We start from the raw sequence: 26,949 nt of genomic DNA, 5'->3' as shown, positions 1-26,949 counted from the left end.
AAATTCCGCATGGTCCCCGTATGGGTGGCCCCCATAGCCCCAGCGTGCCCCCCCCCCCCCCCCCCCCCCCCCCTCATAGCCCACTTTGTGCTACTTTGGTTGCTTCCCTTGGAATACCATTTGTTACCCTATGCCACAATCGTTTATTCTCTTCGCACTGCCCATGCCCATTCCTTCTATTGATTTTCATAAGAATGTCATGATAAGGAAGCATACATAAGGAAGTATAGCATGGAAAAAATTTACCGTGATCTAAAGGACAGGAGCAGCCATAAAGCGGTAAAGTGGAATTTGTGCATAGGAAAAATCAGACGTGTGCGCTAAAGGACAATGCGGGCACTATCGTCACGAATATAGATAAGGTAGTCAAAGTAGCCAAAGAGTTTTACAATGCTCTATACAGTAACCGAGGCAGCGAAAAATTGTAAGACATCACGCCGGTGAATAAGGACGAGGTTTAGAAAGCTTTAGAAACTATGAAACAGGGGAAAGCGGCTGGGGAGGCGTAGGCAACTACAGGGTTGTTGAAGGACTGAAGTGATATATCGTGCAAGGAAAACTGGCTACCCTGCATACGCAATGCTTGGTGTCATCGATGGTAGCGGAATCATGGAAGAACGGTAAGATTATCTTAATTACAGACGTTACTTAATAGAAACGTCGCACTCATGCAGGTATTGAAAAATCAAGCTGTAGACGAGCCGTAAAGAAAGTACTCAAAGATATCTACAGTGGGGCCACAGCAACCATAGTTCTGAATAAAGAAACAAATTCCCATAAAAAAAGTGTTAGGTAAAAAGACATGATCTCCACAGTAGTATTCACAGTTTGCTTAAGGAAGTGTTCAGAGCCTTGGAATGGGAGCTGTTAGGGATAAGGGTTGATGTAGAAATACCTCAGTAATCTGTGATTCGCTGATGGCATTGCCTTGTAAGGTAACTCGGTGGATGAACTGCAGAGAATGATTGATGACCTAGACTAGACCAACGTAATAGCCCTTGTTAAATTCTAAGCAATTAGGAGATGCCATCCTGTCTGCGGGTGGTCCTAATGCGTCCTGACAAGAAACTATGTACTCCATTGTCTCCGTAACGATCGGAGATTTCAAACAGAGATCACCTAAAAATGAGTTCTAGGTATCAAAACGGGTGCTGTATTAAGTGCCTAATGCGATGTTACCTATTGTGCGCATGGTTGTCTTAATGGATGCCTCCAAGGGTTCCTGGTAGTGGAAACCACAGCTTCTTTGGTGAGTTCTTTGAAGCAATTTAAAAGGAATGTAATATGTTGGAGGCTACACGCAAACATTGCACGAGTACCTGCACACTGTACCACCGCCAGGAACAATAAGAAAAGAGTAGGTAATTGGCTCATCAGACGTCGAGCATATATATTTAATTCTGTAACAAATTTCAAATACGTTCTTGTAAAAAAAAAAACAAAAGGGCATTTTTTTAAGCAATTTGACACAACCGCTTCTTGATGAAACATTCGTGTAAATAACATTTTCTTATTGGGTTTTATTTCCATCAAAGAAACGTTACATGTAAATAATTGAGACATGTTCATAACAAATAATGCTGAGCTTGGTATAGTAAATTTATATGGTATGATATTTTCCAATTCGCAGCAATGAGTTAACCACGAAGAATCACGAATCCACAACAGAGCACAATGAAACTAAACCGGAACCTGGGTAAGCTTTTTGAAGTCAGATGAATGGCTTCATGTGGTCTAACTGCTTGTGAAAAAAACGGAAGGGGATATAAATGCAAGCTTGCCTGCTTGCCTACAGAAATAACTGCTTTTTATACGTAAAAACAATACGCGCCTTGAAAAAGACACGTCTTATAGTGATATTTCACAACAGTGAGCTCAACTTACACAGCCAAAAAGTGAAGAGAATTGTACGCATTATGTTTTTCCTTGTTTACTCAAAATGTTCTCTGATGGAACTCTCAGTGATATTTTAACAGACCTGGATAATGAAGATATAGGCCACGTATGTTTAGCTGAAACCTGAGCTGATCTGATGAGCTGAGCTGACCTGGTCGGCTGTTAAGTATAAAAAAGGCGAATGGACATTCTGAATTTGGTAGTGTTAGCAAGCGATATGAAGGAGAAATAGCGGTGAAATTCATATATGCGATTGCATTAGAAGCGAAATTTTATAAAAGGAAAAAGTATGCGATGTCTGTGAGTGTAAACATGCTTACACATGGTCACTTGTCTTCGATTGCCCTTATGTTGCCTTTCCGAGAAACGAGTGTTTTACGGAGAGAGATTTCGAGTTTTGCATCCTGATATGCTATATGACAAATAGAGGCCATATCTGTGCGACCACATATAAAGCGAGCACGAATTCCCCCCAAAATATTTTTTGAAGTATGAGAACTGTGTGGTCTTGTAAGGGTTCAATATTTTGTCAGCCTTGGTGCCATTATCGGGAACGGTACTCTTTTCCAGGACAGGATATCTGACCGTACGCAGCAATAGCGACAACTATGAGGAGAATTGTGATCGCTGCGGTTATGTCAGTCATCAGTTTTCTGTTCTCTTAGAAGGGCAGCACGAGCAACAAATTTTTCATGTTCTAGAGAACCAGACATGGCAGTAATTGAATTACAGTAATGAAATTACTGTAGTTTAATTACTTTTCTCGGTAATTTGTAATGTAATGAATTACTTTTTCAATTTGCTAATTTAGTAATCTAGTGAATTACTTTTTGGTAGTAATTTCACAGCAAAGTAATTAATTCCTCTCGAAATTACTCTTACCAAAGTGCGCCATCACTCCTTCAATAGACAACAAAGTAGAGTGCGCGAAAGCAGGAACGACGTGCTGCAATCCGAAGCCAGCGTAACGGATTGGCAAAAAGAGACAGAATTGAGCAGAACTAGAATACTCTGGAGAACAAGTTGTTTTGTTTAGTAGCTTTACTTAGTTTTTGCTTTTATGAAAACTAGAAAGTAATTCCAAAGTAATTGAATTACTCAGTAGAAGTAATTGTAATGCAATTTTGTTACTTTTGGGGAGCAGTAATGAGTAATGTAATTTAATTACTTTTCTGCGATCTTCAGCAAAGTAATTAGCAATGCAATTTAATTCCTTTTCAAAAGTAATTTTGCCATGTATGTAGAGAACTACCTAGGAATATTTCTGGGCCCGCATTCTTCTAACGGCCAGGGGTCTGAAAATTTCAGGCGCTGGTGTAATACGCATGCCACTCTCCTAGGACTTGTAGACAACAGTGATGTCAAATTCTTGGAGACGTAAGCTCCATCGAGTAAGGCAGCCGGATGCATTTTTCAAATTGGCGAGCCAGCAGAGCGCATGATGATCACTTACTACCTTGAATGGTCGACCTTAGAGGTACAGACAGAACTTTGGAGTGGTACAAATGATCGCGAGACACTACTTCTCGGTTGTCAAGCAATTGGTTTTGGCTTTTGAGAAGGACCTGCTAGTGTAGGCGATTACTTTCTCCTGTCTGGCATTCTTTTGAACGAGAACGGCCCCTAGGCCTACGCTGCTCGCGTCGTTGTGTACCTCAGTGTCGCCGTTGTCATCAAAATGGCCCAGAAAAAAAGGGGACTGTAGGCGGATGGTTAGGTCCCTCGAAGGCTTTCGCTTGCGATGCTTCCAATTGAAATTGCACGTCTGCCATTGTAAGCTGCGTCAAAAGTTGGCGAGGCGCGACAAGTCCTTTGACAAATTGTCGGTAATATGCGCACAGTCCGAGGAATCGGCGTACAGCGTTCTTGTCACCGGACTGTGGAAACGCTCGCAGCTGTCTTCTGGGGATCGGGGCGAACTCCTTCCTTGCTAAAGATATGACCAAGGAACATCTCTTCGGTGGCGAAGTGACAATTTTCTGCTTTCAACGTTAAACCTGACAACTTGATCGCGTCAAGCACTGTTCGAAGCCTTCTCAGATGGTCTTCAAAGTTTGAAGAGAAGGCAACAACGTCGTCTAAGTATACCAAACTAATTTCCTATTTCAAGTCAGCCAGTACTGTGTCAGTTACTCGCTGGAATGTCGCTGATGCTGAGCAGAGGCCGAATGACATTACCTTGAACTTGAAGAGGCCGTCTGGCATGATGTACGTGGTCTTCTCGCGGTCTCTTTCAGTGCCCTCAATTTGGCAGTACGCTTTCTTCAGGCCCATTGACAAGGAGTACTTAGCGTTATAGAGCCGATCCAGTGTCTCGTCGATTCGAAGAAGCGGGTAGACATCATTCTTCGTTATCGTATTCAAGCGCCGCGGTAAACAGCACAGAAACGAAGTGTTCCGTCTTCTTCACCAGGACGACGGGTGCTGTCCAGGGCTCTGAAATGGCCGGATGACGTCATCACGAAGCATTCCATCGACTTGCTCTCAGATGGCTTGGCGTTCTCGTGGTGATAACCGATGGGGCTTTGACGAATATGTAGGGCGTGTTCGTCAGTTATAATGCGGTGCTTTGCCAATGGAGCTTGGGGGTATATAATGGCCTGTCTCAGAGGAAACAAACTATGGGGAGGAAATTCAGCACTTAAAGCTAACAATACTAACAACCCACAAGACCCCACAAGGATAAGCAACAGCATAAATGTAGGCACATCCCCACTTGATGCGATAAAAAAAACCTAGAGGGCGAGCGGTGGACAAACGGAAGACATTCCTTGGGTAGCTACCACTGTATCACACAGGTTGATATACAAACCAGTCCGCTAAAGGGGACGCTGCATAAAACGCAGCTAACGGACTGGGAAAAAAAAGACGTCAGGGACCGAACAGCTCCTAGGGAGGTCTCGAATCTAAACCAGTTGGTTAAAAGACACAAACGTGATGTAAACGCACACCGCATTAGAGATACCCCAACAAGCGGGAATGATGATATTAGTCTCGAGGTTGGCACACATGTGGGAAGGAAGCCCACGAGCGCCAGCACTGACAGAGTTGCGACAAACTGAATGGGAAGCTAGAGTAGAGAAACACGTGGAAACTTCGTCGTCACCCCTTGCTGTATACAGGACAAGATTAACATGGCAGCACAATGAGAGCTGGAAATATCGGTTCACAAATACCAGAGCATAGCTGAAGATATCGTAGGAAGTGAAGAACAGATACTTTTGTCGCAGATTCGCCTAGGAATCTGCAATAAGAACGAAGAGGAGGAAGACGAGGTTTGGGACTGGGAGAGCGCGCGGAAGAGACTGAGCGCCATGTTGCTACATCGACAAACGTAAGGACAGCCGGGATTAAAAGCAGTGTGAGAGGCGTCCTGGTGTCTGCCGTGCTTCTTCTATATATGTATTTTCAAATATATTATATACCCGCAATGGTAACTGTACACACAAACCTGCAGCGAATGAACCGCACGGGCAGTATACTGAACGCGGAATATAAATGCTACGAAAGATGCTACGAAAGATGTTTTCCAGTCATCGCCGCATTGATTTAACGATACGTGAGACCTATATCAGGTCGTGCATTTCCTCTCGAAAGTGCATATTTATATTTGATGTTGCGCTGCTTTCATTTCGCATTAAAGGCACGGGAAGCATTCACCGCGGTTACGCCGCTAACCGCTGCTATCACTTACCGAGCTTGGCGAATGCATGCGTGTCTCTGATGCACCGGTAACTGAACGTGAAAAGCATACGATGTAAGTGTCCTGCTTCAACAATGTATACTTTAAAATTGAACCATGGTTCAAGAATAGCAAATAAAAGGTGTAGTGTGTAAAGAGCCATCCATCGGTGGTTTTTGCAGCCTTGGTGTACGTCCGGTGGCGCAGCAACATCGTATCCCCGTCCCGTCGTAGCAGCAATCGTTTGCACGACGTATTGTTGATCAAAATGTCAAAAACGTGCGTTCTCAGCTGCACTATGGACGAAGGTGACAATTTCGAAGCACATAACGCAGCATTTACGAAAGGGGCGCACGCCCTCTGGCGCGGCGGACGATAGCACTGGCCGCGCGATACTGTCTAATCGTCGCTAGGCCTGAATTGTTTCGCATCGAAGGCATATCCGACGCCGCTTTGTAATTGCTCGGGGCTCAAGTAAATTGTCTCTTGTGGAACTACCTTACTGCCGATCCCATTGCATCAGTAACAGAAAGGCGTAAATCGCGGTGACGGCTTAGCAGCGGAGCCAGTGCCCGGACGATGAGCCGCGCCGCACCAGCGGCAGCTGGCTGTGTTGAGAAACGTGTTTGTGTTGCAGTTATCAGCAATACTATAAGTCAGAGATCCGAAAAAAAAAAGTTTTTTTTTTGCTGTCGGCTTATCGTCTAGGTTAAGTTTAGACTTTAGCACGCTCTGCTGACGCGGTGGAAGAGATCCACTGTATCGTTGGCGTGGAGGGCTTGCGCTAGGCACGGCCTGCCCGGCGTGCGTGTTTACTACAGCGGAGGAAGTAAAATGGGCATCGTATTTATGAGTCCGTCATTGGTACTAATTCTGTCTGGTTTGTACAACACCTTTATAGACGAATTAAATCAGGATGGACTGGAAAGCGGTAAAACAGCAAGATATCACCGCTGCACTCGGACTATCGTTGTGCGCTTCCCGCAAACGCTCCCGGCGATCATCTTGCGATTTCTTTGATTGCTTGTGCCGTCAATAAACACGCATTGCTATCCCGTTGACATTACCACTTAAATGGGCGCTACTAAAGGCATTGTAAAGGTGAAGATGAACGTTCAAAGGTGAAGAAGATTCCGTGGTCTGTCTCCAGCGATATCGCTATCGGTGTGTGCGCTGGATCTGCTTGTACGCGGATTGTACATGCCATGGTTCTGGGTCGAGTCCCAGTACCTTTAACACACCTCCATCCTACATTTGGTGGAGCTGCTGGTTAAGATCCATCCTCTCGCCCTGGAAATCCGCAGTCACCCGTTACCACCTCCCGCGATGCCTGGAGATGCCAACCACCAAGCTGTACGTACAAGCTGGCTCGGCTCCCTCCGCCAGCGAGATCCCGCCATCTTCAGCGGCACTGACCACTATGACGTTGAGGAATGGCTCACATCCTATGAGGGGGTGAGCGCTTACAACAAATGGGACGCGGAAACTAAGCTAAGCAAGGTGATTTTCCATCTGACCGGTGTAGCAAATCTACGGTTTCGCAACAATGAAGTGGACATTCCATTATTGTCCATGTTCAATGCCAGCTTCTCTGAAGTTTACGGCCATCCGGCTGTAAGAAAACTTCGCGCTGAACAGCGCTTGCGTGCTCGGTCTCAGCAGGTTGGCGAGAATTTTACGAGTTATATCGAGGACGCCGTCGACTTGTGCAAGCGCGTGAACGCACAGATGTCAGAGGCCGACAAGATCAAGCACATTCTGCAAGGCATCGATGACGACGCCTTTCAGACGCTGCAAGCTCGAAATATCCTCACCGTCGTAGAAGTTGTCGCACTATGTCAAACGTTTGATGAGCTGATTAAACAAAGGGCCATAACTCATAAGAACAATATGCACACTGAGTCGCTTGCTGGCCTGACAGATGCAGGTGAACATTCTGCGCACCTGCCACAAATCAAGAGCTTCATTCGGGAAGACGTTGCTTAACACCTTTCCCTTATGTTCTGCCATTAAGAGCCTTCATTACACCTAGCTCCTAGTCTTCGCCAGATTATTCATGAACAGGTACCTGAATCTCTTTTTCCAGCACCTCAACCTACAGCCGTCGTAGCCCTCTGTTAATATATGTGCTGTTGCTGCCTGACCACCCCCTACATATGCTTCGCCTCCACAACCTGCCTACGTTCAGCCGCCTCCTGGTCCTGCTCGAGAACCTGCGCAGTTTATTCGAGCGGCTGGCTTGCAGGCTGGCTGAACATATTTCCCGTTATTGCCGAAACCGTCTCGCAGTGTCAGCACCACCTACTCAAGGTTCTGGGTACTGGTCTTCGACGCCCCAGTATTCTGCGCCTACTGAGCCTCCAGCAAGCTGTCATTTCACCCCAGACCACTCAACCATGTCCGACCGCCATTCACCGTCATCGCGACGCCACTCTATCTCTCCGATGCGACGTCAACAGAACGCTTTAACGTGTGGAAAACTAGAGGCCGCAGTTCCTCAGGCGATAACAGCGACCCCGTCAAACTTCCCAAGTCCTCATATGTCGCCAACCACACTTATTGAAGTTGTCGTCGAGGGTGTTGCTGTTATGACTCTAATTGACACTCATACTGCGATTTCGGTAATGAATGCAAAACTATGTAGCTGTAAAGAAAGTGAAGACGCCAATTACAGGACTTTCCTTGCGAACGGCCAGCGCTCAGCAAATCAAGCCTTTAGCAGCGTGCACCGCTCGTGTAGTGACCCAGAACTGCCTTTATTCAATTGAGATCGTCGTGCTGCCAAGTTGCTCACATGCTGTAATTTTAGGCCGGGATTTCCTGTCGCTTCGTGCAGCTATAATCGAGTGTGCTCGCGCTGAAGCCGGATTTTCTACGCTGCCCGAGCCCGTGTTAGACAACGCTACTTCTAGCTTATGCGCTAAAGCCCTCGTCGCTGAAGACATCGACATTCTTCCCTCTTCTGCCCTGCTTGTAAATATCCCTTGTGACTCTGTGTGCGACTAAGCTGTCTTCTTCACGCCAACAGATAGATTTCTGCGCCGAAAGTTCCTTCCTTTGCCCTATACTGTACTCACTATTTCCGCTGGCTGTTGTGCGCTCTGGGCTCAATTTATGCAGAATATCCAAGACTTCATCCGCGAAGAAGTTGCACGCCAGCTATCCCTTCTCCATCCAGTTCAGCCGACCGTCTGCACTTCGCAACTAGCGCCGGCCAACGCGCCATCCATCTCGCCGGCTATCCGCCAAGTTATCGAGGAGAAAGTCGCCGAAGCGCTGCCTTCTATTGTTCCCATCGCTCCTGTGCAAGCACCACTCACTTACGCTCAAGTAACCGATGGAACGCGCGGTCCGCTTCCTACATCGTCTTACCAGAACGGCCCTACATTTTATGCTCCACCTGGTTTCATGGCCCCTCAGTCTCCGATCCCATGGCGAACCGAACCTCAGTCTACGAACCCATGGCGAACCGCCGACAATCGCCCAATTTGCTATGCTTGTGGGCTCCCGGGTTACGTCGCTCGCCTTTGCCGTCAGCGCCCGCTTCATCCTGAGAACGCAGTCCGTCAGTACCACTACAATCTGTTCTCGTTCTCGTTCCCCTTATTTCGACATCTGCCCTCCCTAGTGCTGTTCTCCTTACGCCCAAACTCGCCTCCACCCACCATAACCGCCTCCTTCTTCCTTTCGCCGTTCTAACGATTTCTGATAGCAGCTGTGTCATCTCTGCTTCCAACCCTTTTCCCTGCCCGATGGTTGTTCTTCGCGGGGACTGCCTCGGCTACATTGAAGAGTTAGACCCTGATCGCACTTACATGTTCTCCGAACCTGAAGTTTTTCCTCACGTCGCTGCTCTGACGTCTTGTGCTGCTACGAGTGATGAGCTTCCTGTCGATGCCCTTCATCGAGCTCCCACGACCGACCTTCCGTCCGCCCAACGGGACCAAATAGTCGCCCTCCTTCAGCGCTTCAGTGCATCTTTTGACGTGTCCCAGCCTTCCTTGGGCCGCGCCTTGACCGTTTCTCATGCAATCGACACTGGTCCTCATGCTCCCCAGCGGCAGCGACCATATCGCGTGTCGCCCACTGAGCGCCGCGTCATTCGTGACAATGTCGCCGATATGCTTCAGCGGGGCATCATACGACCATCTCATAGCCCTTGGGCCTCCCCCGTAGTGCTGGTGATGAAGAAAGATGGCACGATCCGCTTCTGTGTGGACTACCGGCGTCTGAATAAGATAACCCGCAAAGATGTTTACCCACTACCACGAATTGACGACGCGCTAGATTGTTTGCAAGGAGCGGAGTTCTTTTCGTCGCTAGATTTGCGCTCTGGCTATTGGTAAGTACAGATGGCTTCCGCTGACCGCCCGAAAACAGCCTTCATCACTCCCGATGGCTTGTATGAATTCAATGTGATGCCATTCGGACTGTGCAACGCCCCCGCCACCTTCGAGAGAATGATGGATAACATTCTCAGTGGGCTCAAATGGGAAACGTGTCTTTGTTATCTAGATGACATTGTCGTTTTCTCGAAAGATTTTCCTTCCCACCTTCTGCACCTTCAGCATGTCCTTACGTGCCTTACTGAAGCCGGCCTACAGCTCAACTTGAAGAAATGTCACTTTGCCGCTACCAAGCTCACAATACTTGGTCATGTCATATCCAAGGATGGCGTTCTACCGGATCCTACCAAACTTCGTGCCGTCGCAGACTTCCCCAAGCCCGCAACCTTGAAAAAACTTCGCAGTTTTGTCGGTCTATGTTCGTATTTCCGCCGTTTTATCAGCAACTTCGCCAGTATCATCGCCCCTTTAACGCAACTTCTCGCCGGAGGCCCGAACCTCTTCTCTTGGTCACCAGCCTGTGATGCTGCGTTCAGGACACTACGTCGTCTACTGGTCTCTCCCCCTATACTCCGCCATTTTGACCCTGCCTGCTCGACCGAAATGCACACTGATGCAAGCGGCGTAGGTCTGGGCGCTGTTCTTGCTCAACGGCAACCGGGATATTCCGAGTATGTCGTCGCGTACGCTAGTCGTACCCTCACGAAAGGGGAATCGAACTATTCTGTGACCGAAAAGGAGTGTCTGGCCATCATATGGGCCATTACCAAGTTTCGTCCTTATATTTATGGTCGCCCATTCTACGTTGTTACCGACCACCACGCGCTCTGTTGGCTATCCTCCCTCAAAGACCCCTCCGGCCGCCTCGCCCGCTGGGCGTTACGTCTTCAGGAGTACGATATCCACATCATCTATCGATCTGGACGCCAGCACACCGACGCTGACGCCCTTTCCCGTTCACCGCTTCCTAACGACTCGACGGCTGGCTTCGTTTGTGCCTACGATATATCGCCGCTCAACATTACCAACATGAAATCTGAGCAGCAGAAGGATCCATGGATATCCTCCCTCTTAACATTCTTGTCTACGCCCGCAGAGCTGTCTCCGTCACGTGCACTTCGTCGTCAGGCCCACCACTTCGCCACTCGTGATGGACTTTTATACCGCCGCAATTACCATCCTACAGGGCGAAAGTGGCTTCTCGTGATTCCGCGACATCTCCGTGCTGAAATCTGCGCCTCTTTCCACGCCGATCCCCAATGCGGCCATGCAGGTGTCATGAAAACCTATTCTTGATTGCGTATGAGATATTACTGGCGCGGCATGTACCGCTTCATTCCCCAATACATCCGATCCTGTACCGCCTGTCAACGTCGCAAGAATCCATCCCCTCAGCCAGCCGCTCCGTTGCAGCCATTGCCTTGCCCCAGCCGCCCTTTTGATCGTGTCGGTATCGATCTGTATGTGCCGCTTCCGACCACTTTGGCTAACAACCGCTGCGTCATCGTAGCCGTTGACCCCCTAACCAGTTACGTGGAAACATCGGCCTTGCAGTTTGCCACCGCACGGGATGTTGCTTCGTTCATTCTGCATCGCCTCGTTCTTCGTCACGGCGCACCGAAAGAATTAATCAGTGACCGCGGACGTGCGTTTCTTTCCGACACTGTAGAAGTCCTCAAACAGTGCCAGATCATTTCACCGGAGCGCCACAGCGTATCACCCCCAAACGAACGGCATGACTGAGCGATTTAATCGCACTCTTAGTGACATGCTAGCCATGTACGTTGATAGCGCTCACTCTAATTGGGGCCAAGTGCTGCCTTTCGTAACGTACGCCTACAATACGGCTACGCAGACTACGACTGGGTTCTCTCCCTTCTTTCTTTTATATGGTCGTGAACCCACGTCCACCATGGATACTATCCTGCCCTACCACCCCGACGCTTCAGAGACCACTCTACTGTCTGAAGCGCACACATTTGCCGAAGAATGCCGACAACTGGCGCGCTCCTTCACAACGGAGAACCAGGCTCAACAAAAGCATAACCGGGACCCTACAAATCCAGCGCCTTCATATTCCTCAGGTGCCCTCGTTTGGCTCTGGGTGCCTTCTTCAGCACCCGGCCTCTCATCCAAACTCCTATCGCGCTATCATGGACCTTACCGCATTCTCGAACAATCTTCTCCCGTCAATTACGTAGTAGAGCCCTTGAACCCATCTCCAGATCATCGCCGCCGCGGCCGAGAAACTGTACGTGTCGACCGCCTCAAGCCGTATTGTGATCCCCCTACCCTTTCCTCACCATGAGTCGCCAGGATGGCTTCTTTTAAGCAGGGGGGTATTGTAGTTGGCAAGCTGTTGGTTCGAACGCTACCCCCGTCGCTTTGGTTTTCGGACGTTGCCTACGGTCTTGGTGCTCCAATAAACACCTTACACACTATTGAACAAGTGCACACATCATTAATCGAACCTCTAGTGCCTATCATCCGCAGACTAACGGACTCACCAATCGCTTTAACTGCACCATTGACGACATGCTAAGTATGTCTCCTCCTACCTCTCTGACTGGGATCTCCTCCTTCCATATGTGACATACGCATACAATACTGCTACTTAGTGAACTACCGGTTTCTCTCCGTTCTATCGTTTTCACAGCCGGCACCCTTCTGCTTCACTAGATACCATTCTTCCGTACCAACCAGAGGTATCTGAATATACCCCTGCTTCTGAAGCTGCCCGACACACAGAGGAGTGTCGCCAAACTGACCCCTCTCTCAGGACTGAAACCCAGTCGCACGAGAAATCCCGCCATGACAACAATCAGACAACCCCACAATTCTCTTCGAGCAGTGTTGTATGGCTCTGGATACCTTCAAGTACTCCCGGACTATCCGATAAATTTATTTCCGTGTATCACGGTCCCTGTCGTGTCCTGGAGCGCATCTCTCTTGTGAATTACATTGTGGAATCCCTGAAGCCCTCAGATGATATCCACCGACGTGGCCGCAAAACTGTCCACTTCCAGCGCCTTAAGTAATACTACGACCCTGTCATTATGCCTACTCCGTAAGTCGCTAGGGTGGCTCCTCTTCTCCCTTGGGACCCTTGTAAAAATGCATGTGCAAATGTGAAGTAGACGATTCCGTGCGCGGCTTCAGTGACATCGCTATCGTTGTGTGCGCTGGACCTTCTTGTACGCGGGCTTTCCCTGCCATGGTTCTATGTTTAGTCCCAGTACCTTTAACAAACCCCTATCCTACAGTATTTAAGTCTCTCAGACGACAATATACCGAGGTGCACGGCCGCTCTGCTATACATGAAGCGTGCGAATTCACAGCCCACTCGGTACTGGCAACAGTGGGCGCCGGCGCAATGAATCTGGTTAGAGAGTATGTTCACTTCTGCTTGCTCTCTGTAAAACGGGTCTATACCAACTGTATGTGCTACGCATATTTCGAACTGAAGATTTACCCCGTATCATGTCCCGAAATCTGCCTTAACCGCTCCTTTTTTTAAGTGAATATCTACCCGAAATGTACTCCCGAGGCCACCCGTGAGTTCTCCATTTTTTATGGGGTAAAAGTGTACCCCAAATCCAGAGTTCTAAATCGAACTTCCTTTAGGTAGAACATTAGAGGACAAGCTATATTTCACCGATTTGGGTTGATTCATGTTCAGTGTAACATACACTGCAGTTAGTGTGTTTAGCGTGTAAATACACTAAACACGAATACACCCAAACCGGAGTAATAGCTTGTCCTGTAACGTCGTCCCTAAACAGAGTTCGATTTATAACGCTGGATTTGCACTGAACCCCACCCGAACTGGAGTAAATCGCTTGTCCTTTAACGTCCTCCCTAAACGAGGTTTGATTTAGAACATCGTTAGAATCGTGGATTCAGAGCTCCGGTAAACCTCCGATTGAGCTCCGCGGAAGAAAATACATAGTGGCTTTGGAGTTCACAAGTTCTGTGCTCCGGTTTAACTAGATTTCGTTCCCATGGCACGTAGTTAGTGCTCTTATTTCGACTACGTGTGCTTAGTGTGGAGGCATTGGCAGGTCGGCGCAGCAGGACGCAGTTTCCTACTGCAAAGCCCTTGCGGTAGACAGAATCGGAGGAGCAGTCAATGTGGGGGAGCATTGGGACCTTATCAGACAGACATCGTAGCATAATTCTTATCAGTGCACGGGAGGTGCATTGGTTTTAAGGTCACATCAAACAAGTAGAGGGTATTGTCGCGACAGGGAACCGGTTCGCATCTGGTTTTAAGACGGAGGTACAGCGGGACACTAAATAAACACGCTCTCATCATCTCAAGCCAAGGAACCTTGCACAGTGCACGCCTCGATATCAGGAAACGGTACGCAACTCACAAAATGAAATTGAACTTTTTTATAACACTGAAACAACTTTTCATCCGAGGCAACGCTTAAAAGCAGCACTCATTACTGATATGGCGGCGCCGGTATCAATTGAAGCCATGAAAGACACACCATCAGCTGACAAGCGGACTTTGGTTTAAATAATATATCTACGAGTAACCATAGAGTTCAAACCACAGCGCGCGCTCTCTACTCCCGTCACGAAATGCGTGATGGCAACAGAGGGCAAAATTGCAGTCAAGCAAAGATACGACCTGAGCCTGCAAACCTGCTTCGAGAGAGTAGAGGATATGCATAAAATACGACGGAGTTGTACATCATTTCAGTTCCTATTGGTAGGTAATATTCTTCACAGAAAATGCATTTTTAGCCCACGAAGGCAGGTAAATCATTTGTTGTTACCAAAATATCTGCGAGAGACGGTTTTATTCTTAGGACACACCGTCATGGCCGGATGCCAGGGTGCTCGGAAAACTATGTCCAGAATTATCTAGGAATTTAGGCAGGCATCCTGAGCTATGCTAGACACTGTTAGGTCGCGTGACGTTTCCAAGCTCGTAAGTCTACGGGGCACTTAGACCCAAGTCTCAAGCAAAGCCCGGTGTGTGCAATGAAGTGGGCACTTGCGATAGGGGCGCATGCCGGTAGGTACCAGTGTGTTCGAATAGGAAGTGTTACGTTTCTCCACCGAGAAGTGGGACAGCTGACGCGGCCACCGCATAGCAACAGGCACAACTGCGAGCGGATCGGCCATTTCGACGCTGTTGTCACCCGTTAATAATTAGGGGGTATTATTAACGATGCGCCCTTAGCGGTGCGCACACTCCCAGACACACTTTGAGTGAGTGGGGGTAGCTGTTCCGGTCGCAAAGGAGATGCCCTCGACCTGCGTGGCAAACTCAGCCGGAATTCAACTACCTTGTAGTGACAGAAGGGGGTGGTCGTTTGGTGCCCAGCGGTCGCCGGTTCAAACCAGAGAAAGGATCGGAGTCAGAAGTAACAAACAAAACACAATTTATGCACAGCAAGAGATGATACAAATGAATACACAAAGATCACTTGAAATACAACAGACGAGAGGTTCACAGAATACCAACGCTAAGCATGCAACTACAAAATGATTCAATAACACAGGCTTTACAACAGATCAAACACGAGAGAGTTACATAAACAAACACCAAATTGTTTACCGGGCACTGTTGCAGTCCGACGCCTCAAGAGTCACGATGTGGCCGCCATACGAGACGAGCGCCGCTCCCTTGAAAGTCCGTGGGCTTGCCAGCAGCGGGTGACCCCCGGGAGTCCAGCCGAAGCACAGGCGAACACGTCGCAAAACACTGACGAACTGACTGACTGACTGACTCAACAAGCGGCGCGGTCTCTTTAAATAGGGCGCGCCGCGTCTGTTTGTTAGCACGCGTCAAAGCTAGCGCGCACACACACTTAGCTTCGCTGGTTATAGCGCTCTCTCTTCCTCCCGTCGAGCCGCGCGTCGCCATTGGCCAGGTCCCATAGAAGATGCTGGAATTTTCTGGTTGATTCCAGTCCGATGAACCACCGTCCTCCCCGGGCAGTGGGAAAGCGGGTCACGGCAACGCGTACAAAGCTACGCGCTCTCCCGCGCGGGGAAGGGGGCTTTTCTCTCCATGCCTTCCACGCGACGCCGTGCGGGCCTCGCGCCGTACCGGCTTGATGAAAATGGGTGCCGATTTCGTGACAGCCGTTCATCGGCCGCGCAACGCTTCCTCCCGCCGACAAGTCTCAACGTGATCCTGCCACGCGCCAAATGTGTGTGCGTGCGTGTGTGTGCAAACGCCGGCCAAGCCTGGAGCTCAAGGGAGAGAGCGTCGCCCTCGCCCGTCTGCAGGAGGTGGAGGAGATGCGTTCGGACCAGCTGCGATTGAGTCATCCCATCTTGCCCAGACACGTTGGACGCTCCGTTTCCTGTGAGGGTTTACCCTTTCCCTGTGAACGGGAAAACCTATAAAAAGCAGCGGCCGACTCCGCTGAGCTGGAGGCTATTTTGACGCGCCGTTAGCACGACGCTAGACACCAGCTGTGGGAGAGTGTGTGTCTGTATTCTCTCCGGGTCAGCTTCTCTGCCCGTATCTTCACGATGTTGTAGTAAAGGTTGTTTCGTTAGAAGACGCCTCGTCTTTGCTGGCACCGTTGATGCCGTCCGCCGTCCACGGAGCCGCCAGGCCAACGCTACCGAGGGGCAGCGCGCCGCACGTAATAACTGGTGGCAGCGGTACGACACCCAGGCACTCGCGACCCCCAAACCTAACAGAAGTCAGATATGATGGCGACTGTAGCGCTCGGCATCTTGGAGCAGACAATGCCGCTGAAGCGAAGAATGAGCTTAACTACTGCCTGTCGGGGCACCTATGCAACAAGGCAACCGAAGTTCATGATTAGATCGTGTTTTGAAGCTCAAGGTTCCCTCTGCAATATCGATGCGAGGAAGCTGTCAGTGGCACTGGTATGCCGTATTAATGCAGCGCCATTGTTGCTCTGATTTCGGAGATGCTTCGCTTCGTTTTTTGAAGGTGGACAGAAGATCGCTTTTAGCTTTGTGCATTCACGCTTGATGAAGACAAATATTTGCGTTGCGAATAAATTTCCCATTTATTACTTCGGTATATTTTGGCGCACACTTCATGAGTGGAGCCGACTGACTAAAGCGATCTAGTTGGGTCCTTATTATGGTTGTTTTGAAGTGAAAACTTCACTATGCTAGGTAGACAAGGTCTTCTCATGGGCTTCAATTCGACATTCGTTTGACCTTCAAAGAGCAGGAGGACAAACAATTGCTATATGGTTCAGGTATCCCCAGAAAAATGTGAGCGGTACTGGATCTTTTCTTTGCTATTTCTTTGCGGGCTAGTCATTGACCTTGGAGGAACAACAAAATAAAATGTGGCTATAAATATACTGAGTTAACATTTCCCCAAAACATCCTAACGCTTAAAGGGCAATCTTGTCGATTACCTTGGTTTTGCACCTCAAGTTCATGACCTTGACCATTTGATACTTGGGTGATACTTGAACTTTGGTTGACCTTTTACTTTTGACCATTCACACTTGCAGCTGAGGAATAAATAGAAAAATTAGGAGCCCTGCCGCGATGGCGCAGTGGTTAAGATGCCCGGCTATTGTACCAGAGTAGCCGGGCTAGAACCCGACAGCTGGCGGCTTCGTTTCTATGGGGGTGAAACGGAGAGGTGCCCGTGTGCTGTGCTATGTCAGTGGACGTTAAAGATTCCCAGGTGGTCAAAGTTACTCCGTAGCTCTCCTCTTCAGCTCCTGTTTCTTTCCTTTCGCATTCACTTCAACCTTCCTTCCGTTCCCAGCCGCCGCGGCCGGGATTCGATGGAAGCGAAGAGCAAGGGGCCCGTCTGCTGTGCGATGTCAGTTACTTGAAAAAAAAAACACCAGGTGGTCTAAATATCCGCTCTCCCTTATGTCGCCTCACAGCCTGAGTCGCTTTGTGACTTTAAAGCCCATAAACCGCATCGGTGGACCAGGTAATCGAGAAGTTTTTAGGTGGCTCACTCGTTTAACACCCTGCCGCCGTAGTTGTATATATTATATCACCGTCCAGTGTGAACATTCAGTCTCGGCTGGCTTAGCGGGTTTCCGTAGCCTCCAGACCATATGACTGTGGTGCAACCACCTGGCAGAAGTGAATTTTCGCCACGTAGCGGGCTGCCTCAATTTGGTCAATCGAAGAAGCTCGCAGCGTGCTCTCTTTTCTTCGGCTTGGCGTAGCTAAGCTTCGCTGCGCCCGCATTGCAGGACGTGTTCCGTGAGTTTTCTGGGCTAACGGAAGCTTTCTGCGATAGTAAGAGAGATCCCTTAAAGTGCCCGCACTCCGGTAATATGGAAGTTTAGAACAGGGGCCAAATCCACAGAAGAGTTTGCTTTGGAACGCGTTCGCTTTCTCTCTCGCCGCCTCCCACCATTGGCCGTATGTCGCCACAACTGAGGCTGATGGCAAATCACGGAGGTAGAGCCACGGATTTTGTAGACCTCACAAGGCATGCCAGTCAACTGAAAACGAACTCGTTCGTTTGCTGTATGCGGAACCGCGAAGTGGCATTCTTTTCAGCGCGAGAAACATGCCGGGTCCTTCTCGTCTCTTCCTTTTTTGTTTTGACCGGTGGCTTGGGCGATCGCGCTTACATGTTAATCCTTCCGAAATGCCTGACGATGCTTTCCGGAAGCCCTTCAGGCTTTCGAAGTGCTAAAAGCGTCTTATGGCCGAACGAAGACAGGCACGCACACGAGGGAGCGGGAACTACTCTGCGCCTGCGAGAAGCGAGAAGCGTTGAATTAATTGTACGTTTATTTTATAAGCTGTAATTAGAATATTTGCACTACTGTAGCCAAACACATTCATTTAGAGCTTAAAAATGAAGGTTGCATATAGCCCTTAAAATGCAAGAAACTGAGATGGAACCGCCCATCAAAGCCTGTTGGCAGTTGTCTGCCCTTTCGTCTTCCCCCAGTTTGCGTTCGCCCCTTCCCCCACATGGCTACGTGATACGGACGTCACGGCAAAGCAAACTATTTCGTGCACTCGGCCTCAGGTTGACATTATCAATTAGGCAGATAGGATAATAACGGAGCGTATGCGCAGAGCGCTAGTACCCCTTATGTAATCGAGGGGCGCTAACCAAAAGATGGCTAAAAATCGCGGACCCAAAGCACTGGTTAGGGTTGGACAAGATGCTGGCATCCGCCGAAGCGACGGCAGTTCTCTTGACCACCATTTCACCGCTGTCACTTCCGTGTGTCTCATGTTCACTGGAATGAAATGGGGAAACTAGCTTTCGTTCGTATCGCGAAGGCCGTGCCACAACATTCAAGCGAAATAATTATTAAGAGTTTAAGATGGCTTCTGCTGGATTTGGACAGCTGCTAGGTTCAGCGTATAAACATTGTTGGAACGCCATAGAAACAGAATGCCTGAACGCGGGGTGCCCAAAGATATCGTATCATTTAAAAAAGCCACCAAATATTAAATGTCAGGTTAGCCGTTATTTATATCATTTCTTAATGCTTTTTATACTGAAATACAACTGAAAAATATGTTATATATTGCGCGAAATCTTTAACCTGATGTCCCATTTTTTTTTTTCAGAATGCGCTGCTGGCGGTTAACGCAATCAGGACGCACAGGCTCACATTCTAAAGCTCCCTTGATAAACATCGGAAGGGCGAACCTGCATCCCTTAAATAGGGGCTCCTAAAATCGCTCCCCATAATTTAAACCTAATAGCCGCGGATGGACATATATTGCCTTTCTATTGCGTTAAATATCAACGTATGTGTGGCAACGATTTTCTAGAAATCTGTAATTTAGAATAAGTAAAGTAATCAAGCAGGTCGACTTCAAAACCTAAGTGCAATACTGTTTTATCAAGGATCTCAGCTCAATGTCAAGTGTTTGCTCGCTTTCTCGTACTAGTCGTTTCAGGCACGCGCTTGTACATTTCTATAAGTTACATGAGAAACGTTGGTGCTAAATCCGTGCTACGCCTAGATTATTCCACGGCAGGTATGTATGCTTGCTGGCCTATGTTCTGGTGATCAAAGTATAGATTGTAAGTAATCTTATATAGCTTTAATCACGTGTGTGCTTTTGGGCTGTCGTGCCGGACAGCGAGTACCGACGTGTGATAGCTGAAGTGAACACATAGTTCATGCTGGTTACATCAACTTGTTGTGCAAGGATACAATCGATTCAAGATATACACTTCTGGTAGTGGCCTAAAGTGGGTAAATAAAAGTTGCGATCCGAAGTAGTTCGCGCATGAAGACTGGCAACCACTGCCACCTCTCTGCGTCAACAATAAAGTCGACGCAGATGATGAGGCTCTTCTGTCCAGTCCGTGGTTCTCTGTGGTTAGTGTTCTCGCCTGTCGCTTCAAAGTGCGGTCGCGTTGTCGTCGAAAGCTTTCTCGTCGATCGACAGCAGCAGTTGTTTAAAGTTCTGCTGCTGACGGCGCCAAAATATGAGCTAATGGCGTGGTAGTAATACAAGTGGATATGCAAAACAGGATCGTTAATACACGAATGATACGGCTACCTTTGGGACAATAAGTACTTTCATCTGAGCCAGTTGGTTCATATTAGTAAAAACGTAAGAAACTTGCCCAAAAAAGTTGGGAAAGAAAGAGATGTGACGACAGGATCAAGCATCACGCCGTCACGTCTTTTTCTTCCTCTACTTTTTTTCAAGGTCGTTACTTCTATATCTTTAGACAAGTGATGCCATCTGGTGCCATTAACGCGATTCAATCAAAATTTCGATGCACGTTCTCTCCAACTCGAACCACCCTTACTGTTCTCCCGTCTCCTTCATCATACCGGACTCTGTCATCGCGCGGCTTAAACATGAGCGGAGGGGTTTGTTGCGGGACCTTGTCCCCGTTATCAATCCTCCGATTCCTTCCGGCCTCTCTCGTCAAGCCCAAGTTCTAACTCACAAGGCGCGGAGCCGGTGCAGCGTACACACCGGACATCCTGAGTCAATGGCGCCGAACCAAAATCAGCTGCCCCAACTGCCCTGCTGACTCCGTTGACATGCAGCACTTGGTCTGGACCTGTCCTGGCACGGCTGGCCTCCTCGCACGCTACACATCTGCTCACCACATTCAGGGTTACGAAGACTGGGCAGCCCCAAATACCAACGCCAAGCGCAAGCTTAGTGTCCTGCTAGACTTCATGTCGGAGTCTGGTGCCCTCAACCTCACCTAACCCACCCCCTTTCCCTCTAGGCCTCAGGTCATCCTCATGAATAAAGGTTTATGAATGAATGAATGAATGAATGAATGAATGAATGAATGCACGTTCTCTAGCCCGTCGTTGGCACCAGGCTGAAATTTGTCCCCCACTAACAAGATTGTATCTTAGTTATGCCATTATTGGAGGTAGGAAGCTGAAAAGACTATTCGGAAATGTATCTTTTTTTGCCTTTATTATTATTATTTTTTTTGCCTCTGACGGAATACGGATGTAGCACTGCGGCTGCCGGTTGTCGCCGCACAAGCCCACTTGTGGCTTCGGCGCTTCCGTTTCTGTATCCTGCTTTCAATATACTAAACAAAGATAATAATAATAATAATAATAATAATAATAATAATAATAATAATAATAATAATAATAATAATAATAATAATAATAATAATAATAATAATAATAATAATAATAATAATAATAATAATAATAATAATAATAATAATAATAATAATAATAATTATTATTATTATTATTATTATTATTCCCGTAACATTATTTTGAAGTAAACTTGAAACAACTTACGACAGTTTCGAATATCGTCTGATAGCAATCGGTCAACATCGGGATGTCCATCTGCCTCGGTGGGCGGAACCGTGTCAGAAAATGTTGCCGCTAAATGCATTTCCACATTAAAGCATTCATTATTATTTAACGTGTTACTGACTCCTATATAGCCAATCCTCTTACGGACGTGGTGTACACTCTCGTCTTTGACATGTTCGAGCATGTTGGAATTAACACGCTGACAATGACCAACGACGTCTTCTATGTAAAATGTATACGTCTCATTTGAGCGCTGGACGCGGGCATCTAGCTTCTCGGCGGAGTCTGTTCGAACAGCTGGGACGCAGAAAATTCATCATCTTCGCCCCAGAGAACAGCAATCATCTAAGGGTCGCGTTGATGGCTGCTCATTATCCAAGTGGCAAGGCCAGCTGAGGTGGAGTAGGATGGACTCGAAACTCCGGTGTTTCCCTTTTGGGTAATTACCATGGTGGCAGGATGCAATTGGTGACAGGAATGAAAACTCCTGGTAGAGGCATGGTTAAGAGGCAACTGTGGGATCGAGAGGCCCACAGTTACATGTACAGCTGGGCTCAGCGAATAAGATCTATTCGGACCTGAAGCCAAATCGCACCCTTAAGGAAATAGACCGAAACGATACGATGAGTATGTACAAGTGAGAAGGATGAAGATGAAGATGCATGTGCATAAGGAGAAAAATCAAGCGCCACAGCGCTCACAATATAATAAACAGCTAATCTATGAGATTAAGGTTGTGAAGGTCGTTGGTTTTTCTCATTTCACTCTGCTATGAAAACTCATCAAGTGTTCACAAAGGAACAAGATATGTCTGTGCCAGACCTGAGCCGAACCTTTGGAGATTTTAGTTCGATACATCGTTGTTATGTTACGGTTCATGTCACCTCATCAGGTGTGCAATCTAATTGTGAAATGCAATCACGAGCAAATTTTATGTTATGCTTAAATGTTAAGCACATGCCTTAACCTTCTATGATCTTTACTCTTTATGAACAGTAAATTTGGCCAGAATTCAATCTTTATTGGCTTGGCTCAGCAGAATGTTCTCAACTTCCTGAACTTATTTCTCTGCAGGTGCCCCATCCACTGTTGTCTCCTTCGTCGAGATCGGAGCTTATACAAATGCAAGGATCCGTGCAGTTAGATATGTAATTGTAGTCAATGTAGCACTGCATGGGAAAAAAAGGAAAATAGTAAATTAGAGAAAACATATGTCGATACATTTCCGCATCTTCATTGAATGCCATGACTGAAAGATAGTTTCTCCGGCCCATGAAACCTCGTTATTATTTAGGCTTGTCTAGCTTACAGGAGTAATAACTAACGCTGGAATAGAAACAACCATGACATGAAACCGTAGCCCAATATTAACCACATCCTAAGGTTGCAAATCTGTAGTTCATACCTTATAGACTTCAACTTGTATAGTGGGCAAAAATTACGCTTAAATGCTGTTCACCTTTGTAAGGGTCGGTGTTTGTAAGCGGAAACGTGGTGGGTACAGCCAAGCGTTAGCAGGGGTTCCTTGCGTGCACGCAGCACAAAGGGGCTTGTTGACACCGAGGTATTCGCGAGGCACTGGGTGAACAGCACCTAAGCAGGCTGTTGGAATGGCAGGTGAACAGCGTCTAATGACTGGCCAGTTGAGGTTGCAACAATAAAACCCATGTATGGCAAAAGGAAGATGCACTCGCTTGGAAAGGGTCGTTCGGCAACAATAGCAAGGGCGAAGGTCTCTGACGGTCACTTATCGGACACGGCGAAACGACAACGCTAAATTAGCGTTGTCAACCGTGGCGTTGGGTTGGCCAGGAACACGGTGCCAACGCGTAGGTGACATGGGGCTACAATGGAAAACATTGAAAGCATCGGGTACTTTCAGGGGGGCCTGTGTGCAAGTTAAGGTTGTGGGGCAGAGACCCGGATTCGGCAGGCTAATATGGTCACTCGAGTTACTGTCGTTTGTATGTTGTGACTTTTGTTGTTCTCTTTGCTTGCATGCGTTTTCGGGAAAAAGTTGTTAATTCTAGAAAAGTTGGGAGGAGTGTGGTAAGCAGCAAGCAACCGATTGTTGTGATGCATGCTGCAATTGGCTTTTATTGAAATGTGGGCCAGACCCCGAGGCATTAAACCTGAGCCTCGGAGTGCAGGCGATTGTTCTGTGCTATGGTTTAACTTGTCATCTTCGGTTAGTCCAAGCTATCCAGATCCATCTGTTGCCCATCTTTGATGTATATATTGTAAAGTTTATTCTTGCATAAACTTCTGTTAATCTCTTTGTAATCTCCAAGTGTCGCTATTCGCATTTCGTTACTCATCGTCGCTCCACCTCCACTTCACTGAAGAACAAAACCTGAACTTTACTACCTTGTTATAACTTTGCCGAAAACTAAATAAATTATGCAAAGGGATGTCCAGAGAGTGGGGACAGTTTGAGAATCAAAATTAAAGTGGCGGGTAACGAGGTACCAATAGTCGAGCAAATCAGAATCTTGGGCTTGATTCTCCTGTCACACGGACATAATGGCGAGACCATCAAGAGGATGGAGAATCACGCGATGCAGACCCTGAGCCTAATTAGGCGGGTGGCCAACAGAGGCCGAGGGTTAATGGAAAAAAATTTGATGAAACTGATACAGGCCTACATCTTCAGCCGAATGAGCTACGCAACGCCGTATCTAGATTTGAAAGCGGTGGAAAAAGAAAAAAATTGAGTCTCTAATGAGAAAATGCGTAGAAAGAGCCCTGGGACTGCCCATATGCACATCCACAGAGAGAGTGATGGCTCTAGGGGTACACAACACATGGGCAGAACTGGCGGAAGCGGTGCGAACCTCTCAAATTGAGAGACTTAGCACCACGAAGACAGGAAGATTCATTTAGACGAAAGTTGGAATAAATCCGGATAGGGGTCCCATGGTCAAGGTGGAGGTAGCTAGAGAAGTCAGACAAAATTTGGTGATTCCCCCGCCGCCAAAAACATGCACCCGGAATATAACAAAGACAGGAGGAAAAAACGAGCCGAAGCATTAGAAATTAGATTCGGCGAAATTTCGGAACATGAAGTGGCCTATGTAGACGCGGCGGGAGGTGGTGGCAGTTTCACGGTAGCAACGGTCGTCAGCGGCCTGGGCAATCCCGTGACAGCAGCCACTTTGCGCGGGCGGAGCATAGACATAGCCGAGGAAACTGCGATCGCGTTAGCTTGCGTCGGAACGGAAGAGGTTTGTTATCAGTGACAGCAAAACTGCCATACAAAATTTTAGCAAGGGCAGAATCTCGCCCTTAGCAGCCAGAATCCTAGGCCAGAAAAAGTTGGATAGGAAAATTCAAATAATTTGGACTCCTGCGCACGAAGCCGTCCCCGGCAACGAGGCGGCCCACAAGCTGGCTCTAGATCTCTACCGCCGAGCCGCTACAGGGCCACTTGATGACCGAGGAAACGGAGAGCGCTTGCTAAAATATGGGGAGATCACGCAGCACTGCAGATTGGATCGTGGACTGGTACCCCCACCAGACCCGAAATTAAACAGCAGACAAGCAGTGACGTGGAGGCGACTGCAAACGTATACATATCCGCACCCGGTTATGGCGAACCACATGTTCCCTGAGGCTAGGAGTGACAAGTGCAATCTTTGTGGGGCTAGAGGGACCCTCGACCACATAATATGGGAATGCCCGTATTCTCCCAGGAGGACGAACAATATAGGCTGTAGAGACACCTGGGAGACCCTGCTCCGCAGCTCGGACCCTGAGCTCCAGCTGGCTGAAGAGGCTGCTGGGACCCAAGACCTCCCGGCCTGCCTATGAGGCGGCGGCACTCGCCCCTTGACCTGCGTGTCGGGGGGTGGGTAGATCACCTTATCTGTTGGACATTAAAGTTCAGTCCATCCATCCATCCATCCACCCGGGTTACGAATCTTAACTCTCAATAGAGCTCTCACTTGAATGAGGCAATACTTTAGTGAGATAATTTCAAGTATTCGGAAAAGTTTCTGATCCGACGGAGAGCTTGGCTCCTTGTTTCCAGTAATACCACTAAAACACTCCCACACCTCGGTCAGTAAATTGCTAGCGCCTACTACTGCGAGGGAAAACAGCATTTTGTGTCAGGGCGATGTGGTTGGGGAGCCTCAATGCTATTTTTAGTGTGAAGGCTCGGCAACTAGACCGGCAAAAAGAGCGAGAAACAAAATTAAAAAATGGCATGCATGTACGAAATGTGCACTAGATACGCCGTGTGCGCTAGATGTGTATTACACTACTATGGAGGGCCTTTAGAGCTAACTTGAACTTGAGTAAATATGTGTCATGCCCGAATGAGGTAAGCACGCGGGTTCAAGAAGTGCAATGTTCGATGGCGGCTCACGCGCACTGACGTCATAGTGCCCACGAAACGTGAAGTGGGGCGTATTTAATCAACTTAGAGTGGCGTTATAAAACTATGGAGTCGACAGAAGCTCCTAGCTTGAGATAACTCCGTGTCATTAATTTAGGATAAATTATAACTTTTTTGTGAAGGAACTAATTTCATGCACAGCCTGAAATGCAAGTGCTATACCATTAAACGAAAACACGTTTTCATGGTGCTGTGGAAGAGGATGCTGCATCCGCAAGAGTCGCAGGCAAAACTGATTAGTTGTTATTGTTGTTTATCAAATAAAAAAGGAACATACATTGAAGTCCAGTATTCCTCATTCGCTATACACGCATCGGTTCCCGTTTAATACAAGCTCCTTGCCGGAGTGGTGCTGGCGAAGGGAAAATGATTGATTTGATTTGATTTAATTGATTAATAGGAAGGGAAAGGCGCGGTAACTGTCGGACTTGTTTTTGTGGACACCTCAACCGCGTCGTAAGGGAAGGGAGGGAGGTTGGGAGTGAAAGTGGAAAGAGAGAAAGAGGAGCCGTAGTGGAAGGCTACGGAGTAATTTCGACCACCTAAGTTAAGTTAAATTGGTTCACAGGAAGGGAAAGGCGCAGTAACTGTCACACTTGCTCTGTGGACACCCGAACCGCACCGTAAGGGAAGGGAGGAGGGTGGGAATGAAAGTGGAAAGAGAGAAAGAGGATCTTTAACGTGCGCTGACATCGCACAGCACACGGACGCCTCTTCGTTTCGCCTCCATCGAAACGCAGCCGCCGAGGGGAAAATGAGGGTTTTCTTATTTTGATTCAAGGCGCTAGAAGCGAACGGTTCCTGTAGAGGCAAAGGAGCGGCTCGTCGGAACTGTCTCTGGAAGAACGCGACCACAGAAGAACGAGTAACCTCGGTTCGTAGTAAACAATA

Source organism: Amblyomma maculatum, chromosome 3 (genome assembly GCF_055883805.1).
Source record: "Amblyomma maculatum isolate TAMU_Amacu chromosome 3, ASM5588380v1, whole genome shotgun sequence".
Taxonomy (NCBI): Eukaryota; Metazoa; Arthropoda; class Arachnida; order Ixodida; family Ixodidae; genus Amblyomma; species Amblyomma maculatum.
This window is presented reverse-complemented; position numbering follows the sequence as displayed.